The sequence below is a fragment of the Pseudorasbora parva genome, chromosome 20 (assembly GCF_024679245.1).
Source record: "Pseudorasbora parva isolate DD20220531a chromosome 20, ASM2467924v1, whole genome shotgun sequence".
Taxonomy (NCBI): Eukaryota; Metazoa; Chordata; class Actinopteri; order Cypriniformes; family Gobionidae; genus Pseudorasbora; species Pseudorasbora parva.
This window is the reverse complement of record NC_090191.1, coordinates 32,799,048-32,816,419: the sequence shown is the minus strand read 5'-3', so window position 1 is coordinate 32,816,419 and position 17,372 is coordinate 32,799,048. Positions and strand designations below refer to the sequence as shown.

Sequence of the window (17,372 nt, the reverse complement as noted above, 5' to 3'; positions counted from 1 at the left end):
TTCACTTCCTGTATTTAGCTTCAGTTTGTCTTTGTTTCCATAGCTGCCTTGTTTTTTTGTGTGTTTTTTTTCATATTTACCCTCATTATTTTCCATAGTGATTCATTATGCACACCTGTTTCGTGTTAGCCTCTATATTTATATCTCCGTGTTTTAGTCTTTTGTCGGTCATTGCATGTTTTGTGAAGCTGTTGAATTCATCTACAATTCATGTTCTATGAATAAATATTAGTCTAGATTATTTTTGTCATAAACATGCCAAAATATCTCAATTTCCTTTACAGTAAACAAAAATACTATATTAATTTAAATTAAAATATGTCTTTTGTATGGACAAGTAGCAACTGTATGACTATCTATAATGTTAAACCTTTCTAATTCCACAGTATAATAGAAGCGATTACTCATCTACTGTAAAATAGACATACATAAAAAGTCTACCTCCCTCATTTGGGTTTCCTTGCAGGTGGCCTGAGGTGCCGTTTTCTCCGTTTCCTGCTGGTAAGTGTTTGAGGGTACGTGTGAGGATGGGGGGCTTTACATACAATCACAAGTCCCTAATAGCTCAATCTGAGGCCAACCAGCAATTCTATTTTTAAAGGCAGTCGCGGCGCTTTCATTAATGAGCACACGGCCACCTCTCGCCACGGCAGCCGTCTCCATTGTGAAGTCTGCCACTCCGCTTTCATTAAGCTCCCACACTCTGACGGAGACAATAGAGCAATTCCAAACCGCGCTCAAGGTAATCTTTATGGAAAGGCGGAAAACAATGGGACGCCGAGGGGGAGTTCACATGGTAATAAGTGGACAAACCCAGAAGCGATTAACTCTGTTGTAATCCCATTGAGTTCAATCAAAAGGAGCAAGCTGGGATTTTTTTCAGAAATCAAGCGAAGAGTGTTGAGCCAAAGGAAATGGCTGACTTTGAGTGCGGCACCTGTAGAAATCCTGGAAATATGCCACTTCGGTTTGTTAAGTTGGATGGGTTGGTGGAAGCTTGTCACTGGTTTGTAATACAATAGCTGGTCTGAACTTTCCCAAGTTGGTCTGGACTGAAATTACTCATCAGAAAACCATGCAATACTGAGCAAGCAATGATTTTCGATTGCTTCGGTAACAGTAGTGGACCTGTTTAGTAAATTGATATACTTTTCTCCATAGGACATGGGAAATTCAAATCCAGTAATAGATTTGGTGTTTACTGAAATCATGGGCTGCTTGTGATATTTGAATATGTGACCAGTCTCTCTGTCACATAAAACATTCCCATAAGAGGAAAGATCAATTCCTCATCATCACAATAGCAATTCATAGAGACCCCGAGCTATTGATTTGTGGGAGTGTCTGCAGACCATTGGAGACCATTGGAGACATGGACTTAATGAGAAATCATAGAGCACTGCAACATTTGTTTTGTTTTTGACACAAGGGAAAGTATGACCCTCGGATCGATGAGGGACAAAGAAGATTGATTGAGGAATACGATTTTTGTCATAACTTACACAGCACTTTTCCAGTTTACTGTAACTGATACAAGCTGAATATCGCAATCATTATGTACTTAATATCCGACGGCCTTAACTTGTCATCCTCCATTTATTTTTCTGCACAAGATGAATTTAGGAAAATAAACGAGCCCCTCTACTTCAATATTTTTAACTTTAATATGTTGGCTGACGCTTGCCTAAGGTGGTAAATGCAACTGACAACAAATCTGTCACATCGTTGGAAGAAAGTCAGAACTGGTCCTCTTGTGGGCAGAACTAATATTTGAAGCAATTTCTGAAGTCCTACAACTTCAGGTTTGAGGCGAATACATTTTAAAAAGTGCATTTAAAGAGTTTCACTCAAACATTCTGGCATCATTTGATCACCCTCATGTCTTTGCAAACCTGAATGATTTCCAGTGTTGAGGATAATCAGATGAAAGTAACGTAATCAGATTACTTTTCCCCAAGTAACTAGTAAAGAAAGGCATTACTTCTTCGCCCTCTACTGTACAGGCATACATTTTTATTTCCTACAGCCTGAGGCTTATTCATTTCACATTTGGTGTGAAAGGGCTTTTACATTTACCAAAAATAGCATAACTTTTGTTTGTATAGGTTAAACAAGCAAGCCCAGCCCAGATTAGAAAAAGTAAGGTTAATTTAACAAAGCATTACTTCCATAAAAGTAATACAACTGTTTTTTAGGAAGCATAGTGCTTCCAGAAAATATTCACAGCGCTTCACTTTTTTCACATTTTTTTTTATCTTACAGCCTTATTCCAAAATGGATTAAATGCATACAACAATACCCCGTAATGACAATATGAACGAAATTTGTTCGAAATCTTTGCATATAAAAATAAAATAATAATAATAAAAAAGTGCAATATTGTAATGCATTAGTTTTAAAAGTAACTGATTTCTGTTAGCCTGACGTGGTCATACTCAATTCTAGTCAGAATATGAGTCTGAAACTGCTCCATTGGGCTGTGATTATGGGCCGTGTTTCAACCGAACCAGGAAAGACCTCAATTGGATAGACCTACAACCAATCAGAGCAACGGAGCGACGCATAACATTAGTTGTCAAATGTCAACAGAACTCAACTGCACTGTGTTGCAGAGTTTGTAGTATTCCTGAGGGTTGATGTCCATGTCCGCGGGTTGAAGCGACCTAAATTATGTGATATATAGACCCAGGAAATCTTTGCAACCTTGCCAAAATAACACATATTTTACCCCCCAAACGTCATTTTTTTCTGCAGAACCAAACGCCTTTGATGGCGTGGATGATTGTGTTACTGTTTATCATCTGTCCATCACCGTATAAAGCCTGCCCTGACAATTTGATTGGTCCTAACAGTTTCTGTTCAGTCATAATTACTTATAATATGGATCAAGTCCAGACCGAGCTCAAATATTGTGGGCAGGGCTGAGTTCGGCTGGCATCAAGGCTAGATTTTTGTTCTGGTCCATATTACTGAAAGCTGAATCAAATATGGCAAAATAAACCTCAAATGTCATGATGTTTGGTCACATGATGTGCGAGAACCAATGTTAGTTGAGGGTTAATTGCCAAATTTGATTGACAGTTCGGAGATTGATAGTTTTGGACATACTGTAATTATAAAATAATACAATATGAGTTTGCAGTGACATGGAGGTGAGTAAATGATTTTCCTTTTTGGGTGAACAATCCATTTAAATCAATGCCATTAAAAAATAGCCACTTTCATTTGCCCAGAGACAACGGCGCTAATTAAGGTGACGCCGTGTACCACAAGGTTATGAAACCGCTGGAGGAGGCAGGGACCGAGGTAAGATAGTATTGATAGGATGGGAAATACGATCACCCACCAGTCTGTCCTAGCATTTAGAGAGCTAGAGAGAGACAGACAGAATAAGAGAGACAGAGACAGGTACTGATCAAGAGTCTCCTTGCCACTTTCTATCCCTCTGCTCTGTTCTAATCAGCATACAAGCGACAGGCGTCCTGTGTTACAGCGGCTTGGCTGCCATTCCAGTGGCTATTGATGAGACTTTGGAGCAGGGGGGGGGTCGGCCCAGCCCAACGCTTTCTCATCTAGTGCTGGAGTCAGGCCGTCTGTCCGCCGCCCATCCAAAATGAGACACCCTGAATTTAATCTGAAACGGAGAGGGGGGTGGCAGGCAGGAGTTGGTGTATCATATCAACTCCTCTGATAGTGCCTCCCCTGCTTTCAGTGAGGGATTGGAAAGTGGCACCACTTTTTAAGCCAGACTGATCAATGGCGCTTATGTATTGGGTCGAGCGGCAAAGAGCAGATGTATGGTTCCACTTGTCTGCTCGCAATTAAAGGGGGAAATAGATTGCCAAAGCATCGCATGGTAAGACGAACCCGTACGGGAGCCTGGTCCCACCGGAGCCATTTGTTTTCAAAGTTTGAATGTGAAAAGGCAGTCTTTCCCTCCGAGGTGAACATGAAGACATTCACTCACGCCTGTAACGTCATTAATTCCGTTTTGGATTAAGAACCGCAATTTAATACCTTGTTTTTTGAGGCAATCAAAGAAACGTCACCCTGACATCCTCAAGATCAGTGATTTTAAAAGTGCGGTAACAGCAGCGGTGAAAACATTTTGAATACTTAAAAATGCATGCATTTTTCCTGGTGTTATTTGTAATTAAAATATTTATGTCATTTTAGTATAGTGCATCTCTAATGACTCTAAGGGGCCATTGACACAACGCGCTTTTTATGCGTTTAGGCTGTACATTTATACAACCGTCTCCCTATACACAACAAAAACGTGAATTTGTGAAAACTATGACGTTATGCACATGCATGTATGCACATGAGTATTATACATTTGCAGGGTGTTTCTTGACAAAGTGACATCGCAAACTACTTGCCTGGCATGCATAAATCAGCCTTTTTAGTCATTTTTTGCAGATCTGTTTGAACAGGGATCATTTTGACAATGTTTTTGTCTGTTTTTAGTTCATCTTTATCATGTAAACAGGCTCAAATAGCGATTTAACTCCTGAAAGGGAGTTTGAGAACTTTAATCAAACATACCTGAATGAGCAAGTCAAGGACTTCAGAATTTCTGAAAATCATAGGCAGGTGCGTTTGATTATAGTTAGTTAAACTCTACATGACACTGGCCTTTCTGGACCAGAGCTAAATGGCCCTGCTCTAATGCATAATTTTCTTCCACAATGCGAGATGGGAATGGGTAATACACTGATCACAGTCTGCATGCTGAAAGACATCAGAACAAAATAAAATAGTTTGCTCTAAAGCATATTAGATGCTCAATGTCATTAGACAAAGACAATATTTTATAATAAGAGTGTGAAAGAAATGGAATATCGTAATACTTATACTAAAGCATGTGTTTCAAGAAGATTTAATGAAAAGAGAGAAATACATTTTGCAAATGGGGGAACAAAACTTGGTGAAACTTTCTAGAAACTGTCCAGCAAGAAAATTAATTGATCAACCAACCAATCAATCAATAAATAAATATACACACATACACTACTATATTATATCATATATTATTTATAGCATGTGCATATGTTATACACTGTTAGAAAAAATGTGCAAAATTTGTACCTTTTGGGGTACAATGGCTTGTCACTGGGGCAGTACCCTCAAGGGTACACCCGTTGTACCCTTATACATGGGTACAAATCTGTACCCTTGCAGTATGTACCTTTCAAAGGCAAATATGTACCTCTGAAGACAAATTTGTACCTTATAGTGCATGGTACTATAATGTACCTTTAAAAAAGGTACATATTTGTCCTTTTAAGGGTACTGCCCCAGTGACAAGCATTTTGTACCTTGTGATGGCAAATTTGTACTCTATTTTGCACATTAAAAAGGCCAGAATAATTTTAATCACATTTATTAAATTCTCACATTTTCAGAAGAGATTTCAAGCAATCACAATGTCACAACAGGATACATATATTGCACTTTTTTCAACAGTACATTAATTTATTAACATTAGTTAATTAATTGTAACTTTATACCCTTAACATTTTATCACATATTATTCTCACAGTCATTACAGGATGCTTATATATTAAGCAATTTTACTGTTAGGTTTATACTAACTTCATATAAATAATATTAAGCTTTCAAAATCAGTACATACCATTTTAACCGTAATAACACAAGTAACATTAACAAAGTTATTTCATTTTTTTTAAAAACAGTACTAGATCTCATTTTAAAGGTCCCTTTCTTTGCGATTCCATCTTTCAAACTTTAGTTAGTGTGTAATGTTGCTGTTAGAGCATAAATGATACCTGAAAAATTATAAAGCTCAAAGTTCAATGCCAAGAGAGATATTTTATTTAACAGAAGTTCCCTTTCAAAGCCTACAGCGAACGGCTGGTTTGGACTACACCGCTGCACTTCCTTCAGGAATGACGTCACTAAAACCGTTTGTTGACTAACCCTCCGCCCACAAGAACACAAAATAGGGGGCGTGGTCTCGTTGCTCTCTCACGTGGAGAAGAGCGCGCATTCAGCACATGCATCTCCCCATTAAGGTAAGAGGTGGGACCTTTCCGGGCAAAGTGCGCTAAGCTGCTGTCCAATCACAACACAGGAAGCGCTGGCCCAATCAGAACTCGTTACGCGTTTCTGAAGGAGGGACTTTATAGAACAAGGAAATCATCAGGCCGTTTTTAGGACAGAGAAAACAGCAGTGTGTAGATAATTAAATTGTGTGAAAAATACTGTTTTTTTACGAAACATGAACTCATGTTATATTGCACACTGTAAACATCATCAGAGCTTCGAAAACACACGAAGAACGGGACCTTTAACATTTTCTATTACAGTCTACATGTTCTAAAATGTTTTGAACATCAATAAATCAAAGCAATCTTTTTTCAACAGTAAATTCATTTTAACTTTATACCCTTAAAACATTTAATCACAAACACATTTCACTAAATGCAGTATCTGTAAGAATTTTCTGTAGCTCTAATGGGAGCAAAGACAACGTAGTCTCTTTTAGTACAGGATATTGATTATTCGGGTGACAGTTATTGGAAGGGGCTTGCCACCCACCTCACCAATCTTTGCTATGGCATGCTACAGGAAGGTCAGTGTATTCTTCATGTAGGGTGGATGAGCCATGTTTAAAAGATAGTAGGCACTGAAGGCTGCAATTGTCCCTTCTTCAACTCCTATTTCCCCTGCACACCTCCACTTTGACTGGAAAATGGCTCTCACCAAGAGGGTTCAAGTCAGTGTCTACCAAATGTATGGTTGGGTATGGCGTATCAGCATCACACTGCAAGGAAAAATAAAGAACGTGTTAAACATCTATCAGTTAAACAATTCAATAACTATCAGAACTTTATAACAGGACATGTATCAGATTATTAAAAAGTGAGTTTAACAAATGGTTCCATACCTCTCAATGCGAATAAGCTCTCAGCTTTCTCAGTGCTTTAAAAGTGCTGCACGAAAGTCAGAATCTGTAATAAAAATAGATAACACACTCCTCAATAATGTAATATTATAAACTTCCTGCTTTCATATTAATTTATACCCTCCCAAAAGTGGTTTCCTTTATTCATTGTAAGTCATAGTTCAGAAATTTTAAAAACAAAACAAAAACACATTAACTGGAAATATCAACAAATGTAACATTAATATAATTTTTTTTACTAACCCTTAAGTGACAGCAGCCTAATAATCCAATAATCTAATAATCCTAATAATTATTTAAAAAAATGGTTTTGAATAAATTCAATGAATCATTAATAAATACGTTTTATAACTGGATGAATCAGTGTTTTTGAAGAATCTTTTGAATGAATGATTTATTGACAAAACATTTCTAACGGTCACTTGATTGCGTAATATGTAAACGATACAACCGTTAATTTCAAAAGGTGGTTTGCTCTATTTTGATCACTATTATTTATATCCTGTGTGGTTTAAAACTTTTCTCTCTGGCTCAGCGAAGCAGCACGAACACAGAGTTGAATGTTTTTGAGTTAAAAAAATTCTTATCTTTTTATGGTTGACTTGAATTAGGGATGTGACAGTGAGGAAATTTTCCCACAGGTTAATGACGTGTGACAACACCAGTAATACCAGTATCACCAGCTGGGCTTTTAAATCACTAAATCTATATAAACTGAAAGTAATATGCACATGGTCGCTTGGGCACATTAATCCGTAATTGCTCAAAACCACTATGTTTTATGTCAATACCTGGTAGTTCTTTTGCAAGCATCTCTTCATCTTTGTAGACTTTGGACAATGGAGCATTTCTTTGAACAAGCTCAAGCACCTTTGTCACAATACTGGTAAAGCCATCCTTGAATCGCTGGCTTAAACTGACAGATGAAGAACTTCATCACACAACTGAAAATTGACAGAATGAAAAAGTTAATCATTCACATGAACTAAAAATACTTTAAAATCAAATCAGTAATTTTAATATTCTTTGTCTCAAATATTTCTAAGCTTGAATGGACATATTTCATCACCTGAAGGTTTTGAAAATTACAACAATTTTACAAACTGTAAATTAACATTTTTGCATACTTTGTTTATAACGACATTCAACATTTATTTTAAGCTGCAAACTGATTTAAAATCCGTGATATCACTGACCCTCTAGGTTGTTTTTAAGAAAGGATATTTCTTAAGGATATGCTCCAGTCATTCCATCTCTTATCTCCCGTCTTCGCACGCAAAAGTCTGCTGCATTCGGTCATTGACCACAGCAGTGTTTGATCGCATCTTGCTTTACTGGATATGTAGGACATTCACAGGACCCTCAGAGGATGCATCCTCACCAATGAAAGCAATCGCCTATTGGATCAAATGTTAAAAAAAAGTAAATAATAATAACAACAACAGTTAAACCTCAAAAACACATGATTCCATTCACTAATTCTTTACCTTACAGAGATATTCAATTAAAGAATGCACAATGAATTCCTTAAAAAAAATACTATGCAAATGGTTCTTTCCATGTCAATGGTTAAACCTTAAGTTTATAAAGCGACAAGAATACTTTTAGTGCGCAAAAACAAAATTAATGACTTTATTCAACAATATCTTCTCTTCTGTGTCAGTTTCATGTGCCCTTTACATTCAGCACTTCCATTTAGGTTCTACATCTGAATGCTGGCTCAGTATTGGCTGAATCCCGAGTCAGCATCACATGTATGCGACATGCTGCTCAGGTTAAAGGGTTAGTTCACCCAAAAATTAAATTTATGTCATTAATGACACCCTAATGTCGTTCCACACCCGTAAGACCTCTCTTTATCTTCGGAACACAGTTTAAGATATTTTATATTTAGTCTGAGAGCGTATGCAAGTGTATGCACACTATACTGTTCATGTCCAGGAAGGGAATAAAAACATCATCAAAGTAGTCCAGATGTGACATCAGTGGGTTAATTAGAATCTCTTTTTAGAATCGAAAATACATATCATGATTTGGAACGCGTGTCAAACTGCTGAAATCACGTGACTTTGCTGATCCGAATCGATTCACTGATTCATAACTGATTGAATCTTTATTTGAGGATTGAAAACAAACAGGGAAGAGAAGACAATGCTGAATAAAGTCGTAGTTTTTGGAGCAAAATGTATTTTTGATGTTTCAAGAGCTGCTTAATTAACTCACTGATGTCTCATATGGACTACTTTGATTATGTTTTTATTTCCTTTCTGGACATGGACAGTATAGTGTGCATACACTTGCATACGCTGTCAGACTAAATATAAAATATCTTAAACTGTGTCTGAAGATGAACGGAGGTCTTACGGGTGTGGAACGACATTAGGGAGAGGAGTTAATGACATCAAATTTATTTTTTGGTGAACTAACCCTTTAAAAGCGTCGGCCAATAAAGAGTTGGAATTCTGAAGTAGAACCTGGAAATGCTGAATGTAAACAGCACATGAGATGGATACAGAAGAGAAGACATAGTTAAATTAAGTCTTTATTCATGACCTGAAGGCAGACAACCTATTGTATAATTTTTAATTAAATTATTCTTTAGTTGTCAAATTATATTTAGCTCTTGTTTAGTAACCAATTTTAACTACAGGAATCCACTTACCCCTGACTCAGATCTGCAAAATGCTGCTGGAGATTGTACAGGGAGTCTCACATTTTTGTGCCCAAACTTCTCCTTACTCTTTCTTACCTCATCTTCATGGACCAGAGCTGCACGCTCAGCTTTAAATTTGCGCTTGAGGGACTGGTGCCAAGTGTCCTAACACATGTGGGAAAAATATGGTATAGTTAATACAGGCAAGATACTTTGAATGCATATAAACAGAATCTACCACTTTCTGTCAATTAGAATAGCTAAGATGTAAACAAAATCTAAGACCAATTAATAAATGGAACAATAACCTTAAGGAACTAATATTTACACTGGTAAAATCATTTCACATGATGTAAAGTCTACCATTCCTTGTAACTTACATAGCCGTTCCCTTCAATATCCTTTAGAAAAGGGTATTTCACAATAAGTTATTTTGCAACCTGCACATATTCTGCATTTGTTGGATACCTAAAAGATTAATTTAAAATCAATTGGAAAAAAACTAAAACATTTTTAATTCTTATTACTTAAGTAACAAATACTTCAAATCCATGTCAACAAAGCACTGTTTCACACATATGCATTCAAAATATTTATGTTGCTTTACAAGTTGCTGACCAAGGTTATTTTCGTAAACGAAAACTGAAACTAAGACTAAAACTATTGGTCAAAAAACATTTTCGTAAACTGAAATAAAATTAAAAAATCTGAATAAATAAAAAACTAAAACGAAACGAAACTAACTACTCTTACTAAAAAACTAACTGAAATAAAATAATAATTAGCAAAAATAAATATTCGTTTTAGTTATTAATAAGCTCTCTTTAATGTGGTGGAAAATCTGACTGTGGCGGTTGAGGGAGTGTCTGCATATTGCGCTACTGCGCGTGAAGTGATCTGAGGAGGAGATTAACCGCTGTCCTGTGACGGATGCGTGGAGACAGTCAACACATTGCTAGTCCTAAACGGCAGTTCACAAAGAATCAATGCGTCCGTGGCAGTGAAATGGGAAATAACACAAGGTAATGAGACGCACGTTGAACTTTGTTTTAGAATGCCGTTTCTAATGCGACGAGAGACGCAGGCGCAAAAGTCAGCAACTATAGTAGCAAGTACTAGCCTACTGTGCGTTTGAGATTTCATGTTTGCATAATATTGACAGGTTCAAAGATGTTATCATAATCATTAACTACTAATAATATTATTGTCTGTGTGGAGACATTTCCCCACAAAGTAGGGAATACCAGGACACACACACACGTTTGTTTCACTATATAAGTGAGGACATTGCATGGACTTCCAATGATTGTATATCAGGTTAATGATATTTTATATCCCCTAACCCAATCCCTATCCCTAAACCTACCCATCCCAAGAACGTGCAAAACAACAGATTTAAATAAAAACATGTTTTGGCCGATTTATAAGCCTTTTTAACTAATGAGGACCAGTCAAATGTCCTCACTAGTCAGTTATCATAATATTTTACTAGGTAAGTGAGGACATTGGTCCCCTTTACAATTATAGCACAACACACACACACACACACACACACACACACACACACAAAGAGCACAACAGTGTGTGTTGGCTGTATTCAGATGACTTTAGCTGTGGTCTTACACTGCTAGCCTACATTGTATGACTGAAGAAATTAAAATAAGCTTTTATTTGTTTAACAATATTTCATCTTTGTTATGAATGAGTTGTCTGGAATTTATAATTTTTACTTTTATATTTTACGTTGCATTTATTTGGTTCTTTAAGATAGATCCTCTGAGTATTAGCCTATGTCAAAAATATCAAATATAATTTTTTAATATCAAAATATAATTTATTTTATTTTTAATCTCCAGATCGTTGTTTGTATAGGTCATAGCTTGACTCAAGCGTTTTTGCTCAAAGGTGAAGACCCAACTTTATGCATGTTTTGTAAGACCGTCCTGGGTTTAAACAATAATGCTTGTTTATCAAGTTATTTCACTTAAGGATGTTTAGTAAGATTAAACTCTAATCTGTGCAAACATTAAACTTTGCTGAAATTAAAAACCTTGATTTGGTCTCTACACTTCATTATGGTAACTCTGCTAAACTATAATTACTAAAACTAAAACTGAAACTAAATAAATAAAAACTAAATAGAAATGTGTTTGCAAAATAAAAACTAAACTAAAACTAGCAAAACCATTTGTAAAACGAACTAAAACTAAACTGAAATTTGTAGCAAAATTGAAAACGATAATAAAATAAAAACTAATTTCAAAAAGCAAAACTATAATAACCTTGTTGCTGACTTACATTGTGTGTTCTATCATGAAGAACTCTGATGATTCTGTGTCTATCCTTCTGGCATTGTTCTTTGTAATCAAGCTTGGCCTGAAGATCTCCAGAAAAGGCTGGAATGGCAAATCCAGCAGGCAGTCTTCCTCTAGTTGCATTTCTGCAGTGAGGGTGGAGTAGTAGTTAAAAACTTGCATTAGTAGTAATACTGATGATTAGCCACAATGCTGAACAATTTTCTAATGTGACACATGCATACGGTTACTAATGTACCAATGAAGATAAGTAGTGGTCGGCTGATGTATTGACAAAGCAGACATTGTCTGAAAATTGGCCTTTATAAATTTCACCATCGGCTTGTACGTTTTCTGGCTGGTCGATGTTACTTATTTTGACAGCGCTGAGAAGCACAGTCTTGTGATATTGAAAAAAAATCAATATCGGTTGATCACTAAACATAAGGCAAATATAATACAAAAACTACACAAAAAATGTTATACTTACATTTCTTTAATCGAAGTTTGTTGATAGGATTCTGCCGGCACTGGTTCTAATGTTAGTGTCCCCTCATCTCCTTCACCTCATGTAAAAATTTGTTTTTTAAAGGAGCCTTTAAATAAATGAGAGATCATGTTATCTGTAGGCCACACTCTATTGCTTCTCCATCTACCTCATTTACTGAAATTTAAAAAAAATTTTTTTTTTGATTTATCAGTGAGTTGGATGTTTTAACATCAACAATAAATACAATGTCTTTTTCAATAACCATTCAGCAGTATATAAAAATCAACTGTAATTTAGAAAAATACATAATAACACTACTTGTACACACTGAGAAAAGGTACAAATATATCACTGGAGTAGTATCCTAAGGTACAAAATATAAAAGGTACTGATATGTACCTTTTAACGTAGTAACGTTAACAGATAAATTAACTTTTTTCCGAGAGTGAGAGTAGAGGCAAAATCCTTTAAATTAGCAGCTCAAAGACTAGAAACTTATTTCACTAGTTACCGTAACCAGTTCTGCTTAATAATGGTAAACTAATTTCACTTGCTGTCCTTGGAAGGGCTCGATGTCTACCGTCCAAGGCACAATTCCGGGCACTCGCCTCAGTTGACTGCTGCTTACGTTGTTCGCTCTTGCATGACTGTCAGGACTAAATGATTATAACTCACGTGGACATATGTTTGCGTTATTTATAGAATAAAACTGATATAAAATCAACTTCGATAATATTCGTAAGGCATATGATTTTAGACTGACCAAGAGACACGTTAAAATTAACCCAGACAGGCTTTCGCTTGCATCCACAGAGAACACGTATTAACGTTAACGTTACTGTAGTAAGACAATGCTGGGAAAGTGAATTAAAAAATCTGGGGTTACGTTACTTATTGAGACCCAGCTTTAGTGAATAGAAAAGTCTATTCACACAAAGCGCGGTAGTTAAATCTGTTAACGTTAACGTTATATGGCCGTTTCATTGCTTTTTTTCACAACACATTGAGCAATGTCTCGCGGTAGAGTATAAGTTATCTTAATTTATGTTTAAAAATAATTGTAATAACAACAATAAACTAAAAAAACATAACAATGCGTTGGTTTGTCAGGTCAGTGTTTTCGAATAAATTTTTCCCTCACGCGTCAGGCAGGCCTAACGTTAAACGTTACAGAGGCAATGTGAAGGTGAACATGATTCGAAAGGTAACCAATAATTTTCACTGTAAAGTTACTTAAACCTAAACTTACCTCTGAATTTCTGTGCTTCGTCTTCAGTAACATGTATTCCAGATTCTTCCATTTTTTGAAGAAAACCCTCCATCAACAGCGTCAGATTCAGAAATGAGCCATATTGTCGAACCGTCGTGCACAAGCTCAACTTCTTTGCGCATGCACTGCGCGGTGCGCGCGGGCTACAATCCCATTGGACAACACGAATTTAAAGAGGACTCGCAGCAAATATGCGTGCTTGAACTTTGAGACAATGTAAAAGTATTCATAAAGTATCCATATAATAGTATCCATTATCCATGTTAAATAAACGTTAAATAGTTTCATCTACATTGTGCGTTTGCTACGAAAATTACGTGCATGTATTTGTTTAACGTTATATTAATAGAAGAACTTAAAACAGCTTTTATATCAGTTTAAAATTACAATACAAAATTCAGGCTTACTTTAACAAAGTTGCTTTATGTTTAAAAGTTATTATCTTTATACTTTGTATAATCAATAAAATGTCATGCGCAAAATGTACAGAATATTCATCAAAGATGTGGGCTTTTAAATATATATTTTTATATTTTGTATATCTCGTCCAAATAACCAAAACTATATGAAAATTAATCTCTTGCTCAATGTTGAATCTATTTGTGGTTGAATAATGTTTTGTTCACTGAATTGTTCAAATCAGATCACTGTGGATGTTTAGCCTGTAATAAGCTTTTACTGTTTCATCCACTTTGGCTTACTCATTTTGTCACACATGCAATTGTACCTTTGTTTGTGGATTTAATGGTTCAAACATGGACCCTTTGACAGTTGGGAACATATGTGTACCTTTTTATCCCCAAAATGGTACATATGAGTACCATAAGGTGTAATTATGACCCATTGAGGGTACAACTTCACCATTTGTACCCTAAGTGTTCACAAATGTACCTTGCCCGTACCCTTTTTTCTGACAGTGTACCTTACTCCCTACTACTTAAAGTTCACTTCACATCAGAACATTAATTAACAGATTCGCAGAACAGGATTGAAAGCTACTGTATAATGTAGATATATGAACCTTAAAGGGTTAGTTCACCCAAAAATGAAATTGATGTAATTAATAACTCACCCTAATGTCTTTCCACACCCATAAGCCCTCCGTTCATTTTCAGAACACAGTTTAAGATATTTTATATTTAGTCCGAGAGCGTCCATGTCCAGAAAGGGAATAAAAACATCATCAAAGTAGTCCATATGTGACATCAGTTGGTTAATTAAAATCTCTTGAAGCATCGAAAATACATTTTAGTCCAAAAATAGCAAAAACTACGACTTAATTCAGCATTGTCTTCTCTTCCGCATTTGTTTTCAATCCTCAAATAAAGATTCAAACCGTTATGAATCAGCATATTGATTCATGATTCGGATCGCATGTCAAAGTCGTAGTTTTTGTGATTTTTGGATCGGAAATGTATTTTCGATGCTTCAAGAGATTCTAATTAACCCACTGATGTCACATATGGACTACTTTGATGATGTTTTTATTCCCTTTCTGAACATGGATAGTATAGTGTGCATACACTTGCATACGCCCTCGGACTAAATATAAAATATCTTAAACTGTGCTCTGAAGATGAGTCTTACTGGTGTGGAACGACATTAGGGTGAGTCATTAATTACATCAATTTCAGTTTTTGGTGTACTAAGCCTTTAAGAGATTTCAGTTCACTTCAAATTTACTTAAAGTGTATATAGCACTTTTCACATTTTTTTTTTACTGAATTGTATCAAACACTGGTCTGTCGCATGTATGGATAGATTGGATTGGCAAGCAGACCAATTTAACCCCTGGGGAAAACTAGGTGGTACTAGTATCATCTTATTAATCCAAAGAGTTACTTGGCATTAAAAGTTTGCGAACCTCTAAATGGTGAACATTTCACAAAATGACAAAGCCCTGTTACTAGACCTGTATAGCTGGATTACCGCTCTAGTAATGAGCCGGGGTTTGTTTTAAAGGTGACGGCATGCGGGTCACTCCCAGTTGATAGCCATCCCATTTACATTCTCTCAGGCCATGTCTCGGGTAATTAGAGGTCACGCGAGAGAGGGGGTTAACAGACCTCACTTGGCGTGGAGAAGCGCACCACTGCACCTCTCTTTTGATGTCTCGGCACCTGGCCCTCCCCTCTTTCCACCTGAATGTCAACCAATTGGGACAGCACAAGGGCTTGACATTATGTCTGCGGGTTATCATTATGTGTATTTTTTTCGCTCCAACTGATCGATCGGCTCCCATCCGCAGTGGTGCTTCTGGGGGGAACTGTCATCGCTAGTTAGGGATTGACCAGTGGGGATCATTAAGAGAGAGCCCAGGCTTGGGGGAGGCTTTGTTGGGAGGTGGAGGGAATAAGGGAGGGGAGCTTTCTGAAGAAGCCAAGCCTTTCTCTTTTAGCCTCCTGGACTTGCTTGACCTTTCACTTAGGGAGCAGCTGGAGCCGAGAGATATTTAATTGAATGGAGTCTTCAGATGTATTTTGGAGAGAGCGATGCAAGTGAGAGAGCATTGGAGATAGTGCCAGCTCAAGATGAGCAAGTCCAGCCAGGGGAGAGCGAGAGAGGGCGAGAGAGAGAGAGCGAGAAAGAAAAAGACAGAACTGCAGAAGGAGGCACAGAGAGAGTTTGCTTGACCTTCAAAGCCTAATTGATAGGCTTTTCATAGACCTTGTTTGAGATGTGCGTAGTCCCTGTTGTTCGGCAGCCCCTTACAACTCCTGGAGAAGTACAAAGTCAACTGCAGGTAGGGAGCCCCTAGTGGCCCGGCACAATCAATAGTGAGCAAGCAGCACTAACGAGGGCTACAGTCACTCTTGGGCTCTTGCAGACGGCATTAACGGGCAGAGGAAAGCTTAATTCCACAGCCGGCGCTCATTAACGAGGCCAAATTCGGCGAGATTAAGGAGCCCATTTGTGGAAGAGCAGATGCGGGGATGGGGCTCCGAAAGATCTGGAATGGTATTGAACCGGACCTCAAAGATGTAGCAAACAACTTAACTCAACTGTAATCTACTCAGGAGCCTCTAACTTTCTCTAACATATTCCACACACACGTTTACTGGCATCGGCCCGTATTACAGTAAGGCAAACGGATGTGAATGACAATTCAATTTTTGCGAAATCCCTCCAAGCAGCTTGGTAAAAGACCGGGGCTTAAGGTCTGCCTGAAGCCACTGGAAGTGACAGGGGAGGCATAAGAGGTAGAAGCCTGGTCCTCATTGTCTTTGAGAGCAATTTAATTAGGCTTAGTTTCCCCTCTGTGGGCCAGGAAAGCGAAATAGAGCGAGAGAGAGGACGAGCACAAGAGAAACAGAGACCAAGCAGGTTCCTATAGGCTCTTTTGAAGGCTGTAGCCTTGGACACACAGAAAGGATTTCATAGGGATCATGTACGGAGATCAACAGATAAGCAGCTAATTTTGTGTACTTAGGGGAGCAAACGATTGAGCGCAGCCCTCTCCGGAATTCCACCAGCGGAGAGGATGAAAGGCAGAAGCCGAGCCGAGATCTTAGGCTGTTTCGGCCATTAATGCTGATCTCGAAAATTAAAGATTTATACCACTTGATAGAGCTCACTAATGGCACATACCGGATGGAAAGGAGGAAGAGAGGAGCTCTCATTAAAAGCTATCTTGAAGTATTTCAATGAAATGAAAGACATACAGTAATAAAGATCTAGTTTGGGCTAATTGGTTGGGTTGGAGTTGGTATTCTTCATTGCCTGAACAGGCTTCA

At 37.3% G+C, this 17,372-nt stretch overlaps 1 protein-coding gene and 2 long non-coding RNA genes across 5 annotated transcripts in view; all 3 read right to left on the bottom strand.

The window, feature by feature from the left end:
- arhgef39 (Rho guanine nucleotide exchange factor (GEF) 39) overlaps nt 1-17,372 on the bottom strand; it is a 167,584-nt gene that overhangs the window by 75,445 nt on the left and 74,767 nt on the right. The window lies entirely within an intron of this gene.
- LOC137049727 (uncharacterized) lies at nt 5,424-7,799 on the bottom strand. The gene is made up of 3 exons (XR_010899691.1): nt 7,723-7,799; nt 6,914-6,977; nt 5,424-6,790 (listed from the first exon to the last, which is right to left on the bottom strand). It is a non-coding gene; the product is annotated as an uncharacterized lncRNA (long non-coding RNA).
- On the bottom strand, nt 8,176-10,044 carry LOC137049934 (uncharacterized). Its single transcript, XR_010899750.1, has 3 exons — nt 9,965-10,044; nt 9,594-9,712; nt 8,176-8,328 (listed from the first exon to the last, which is right to left on the bottom strand). It is a non-coding gene; the product is annotated as an uncharacterized lncRNA (long non-coding RNA).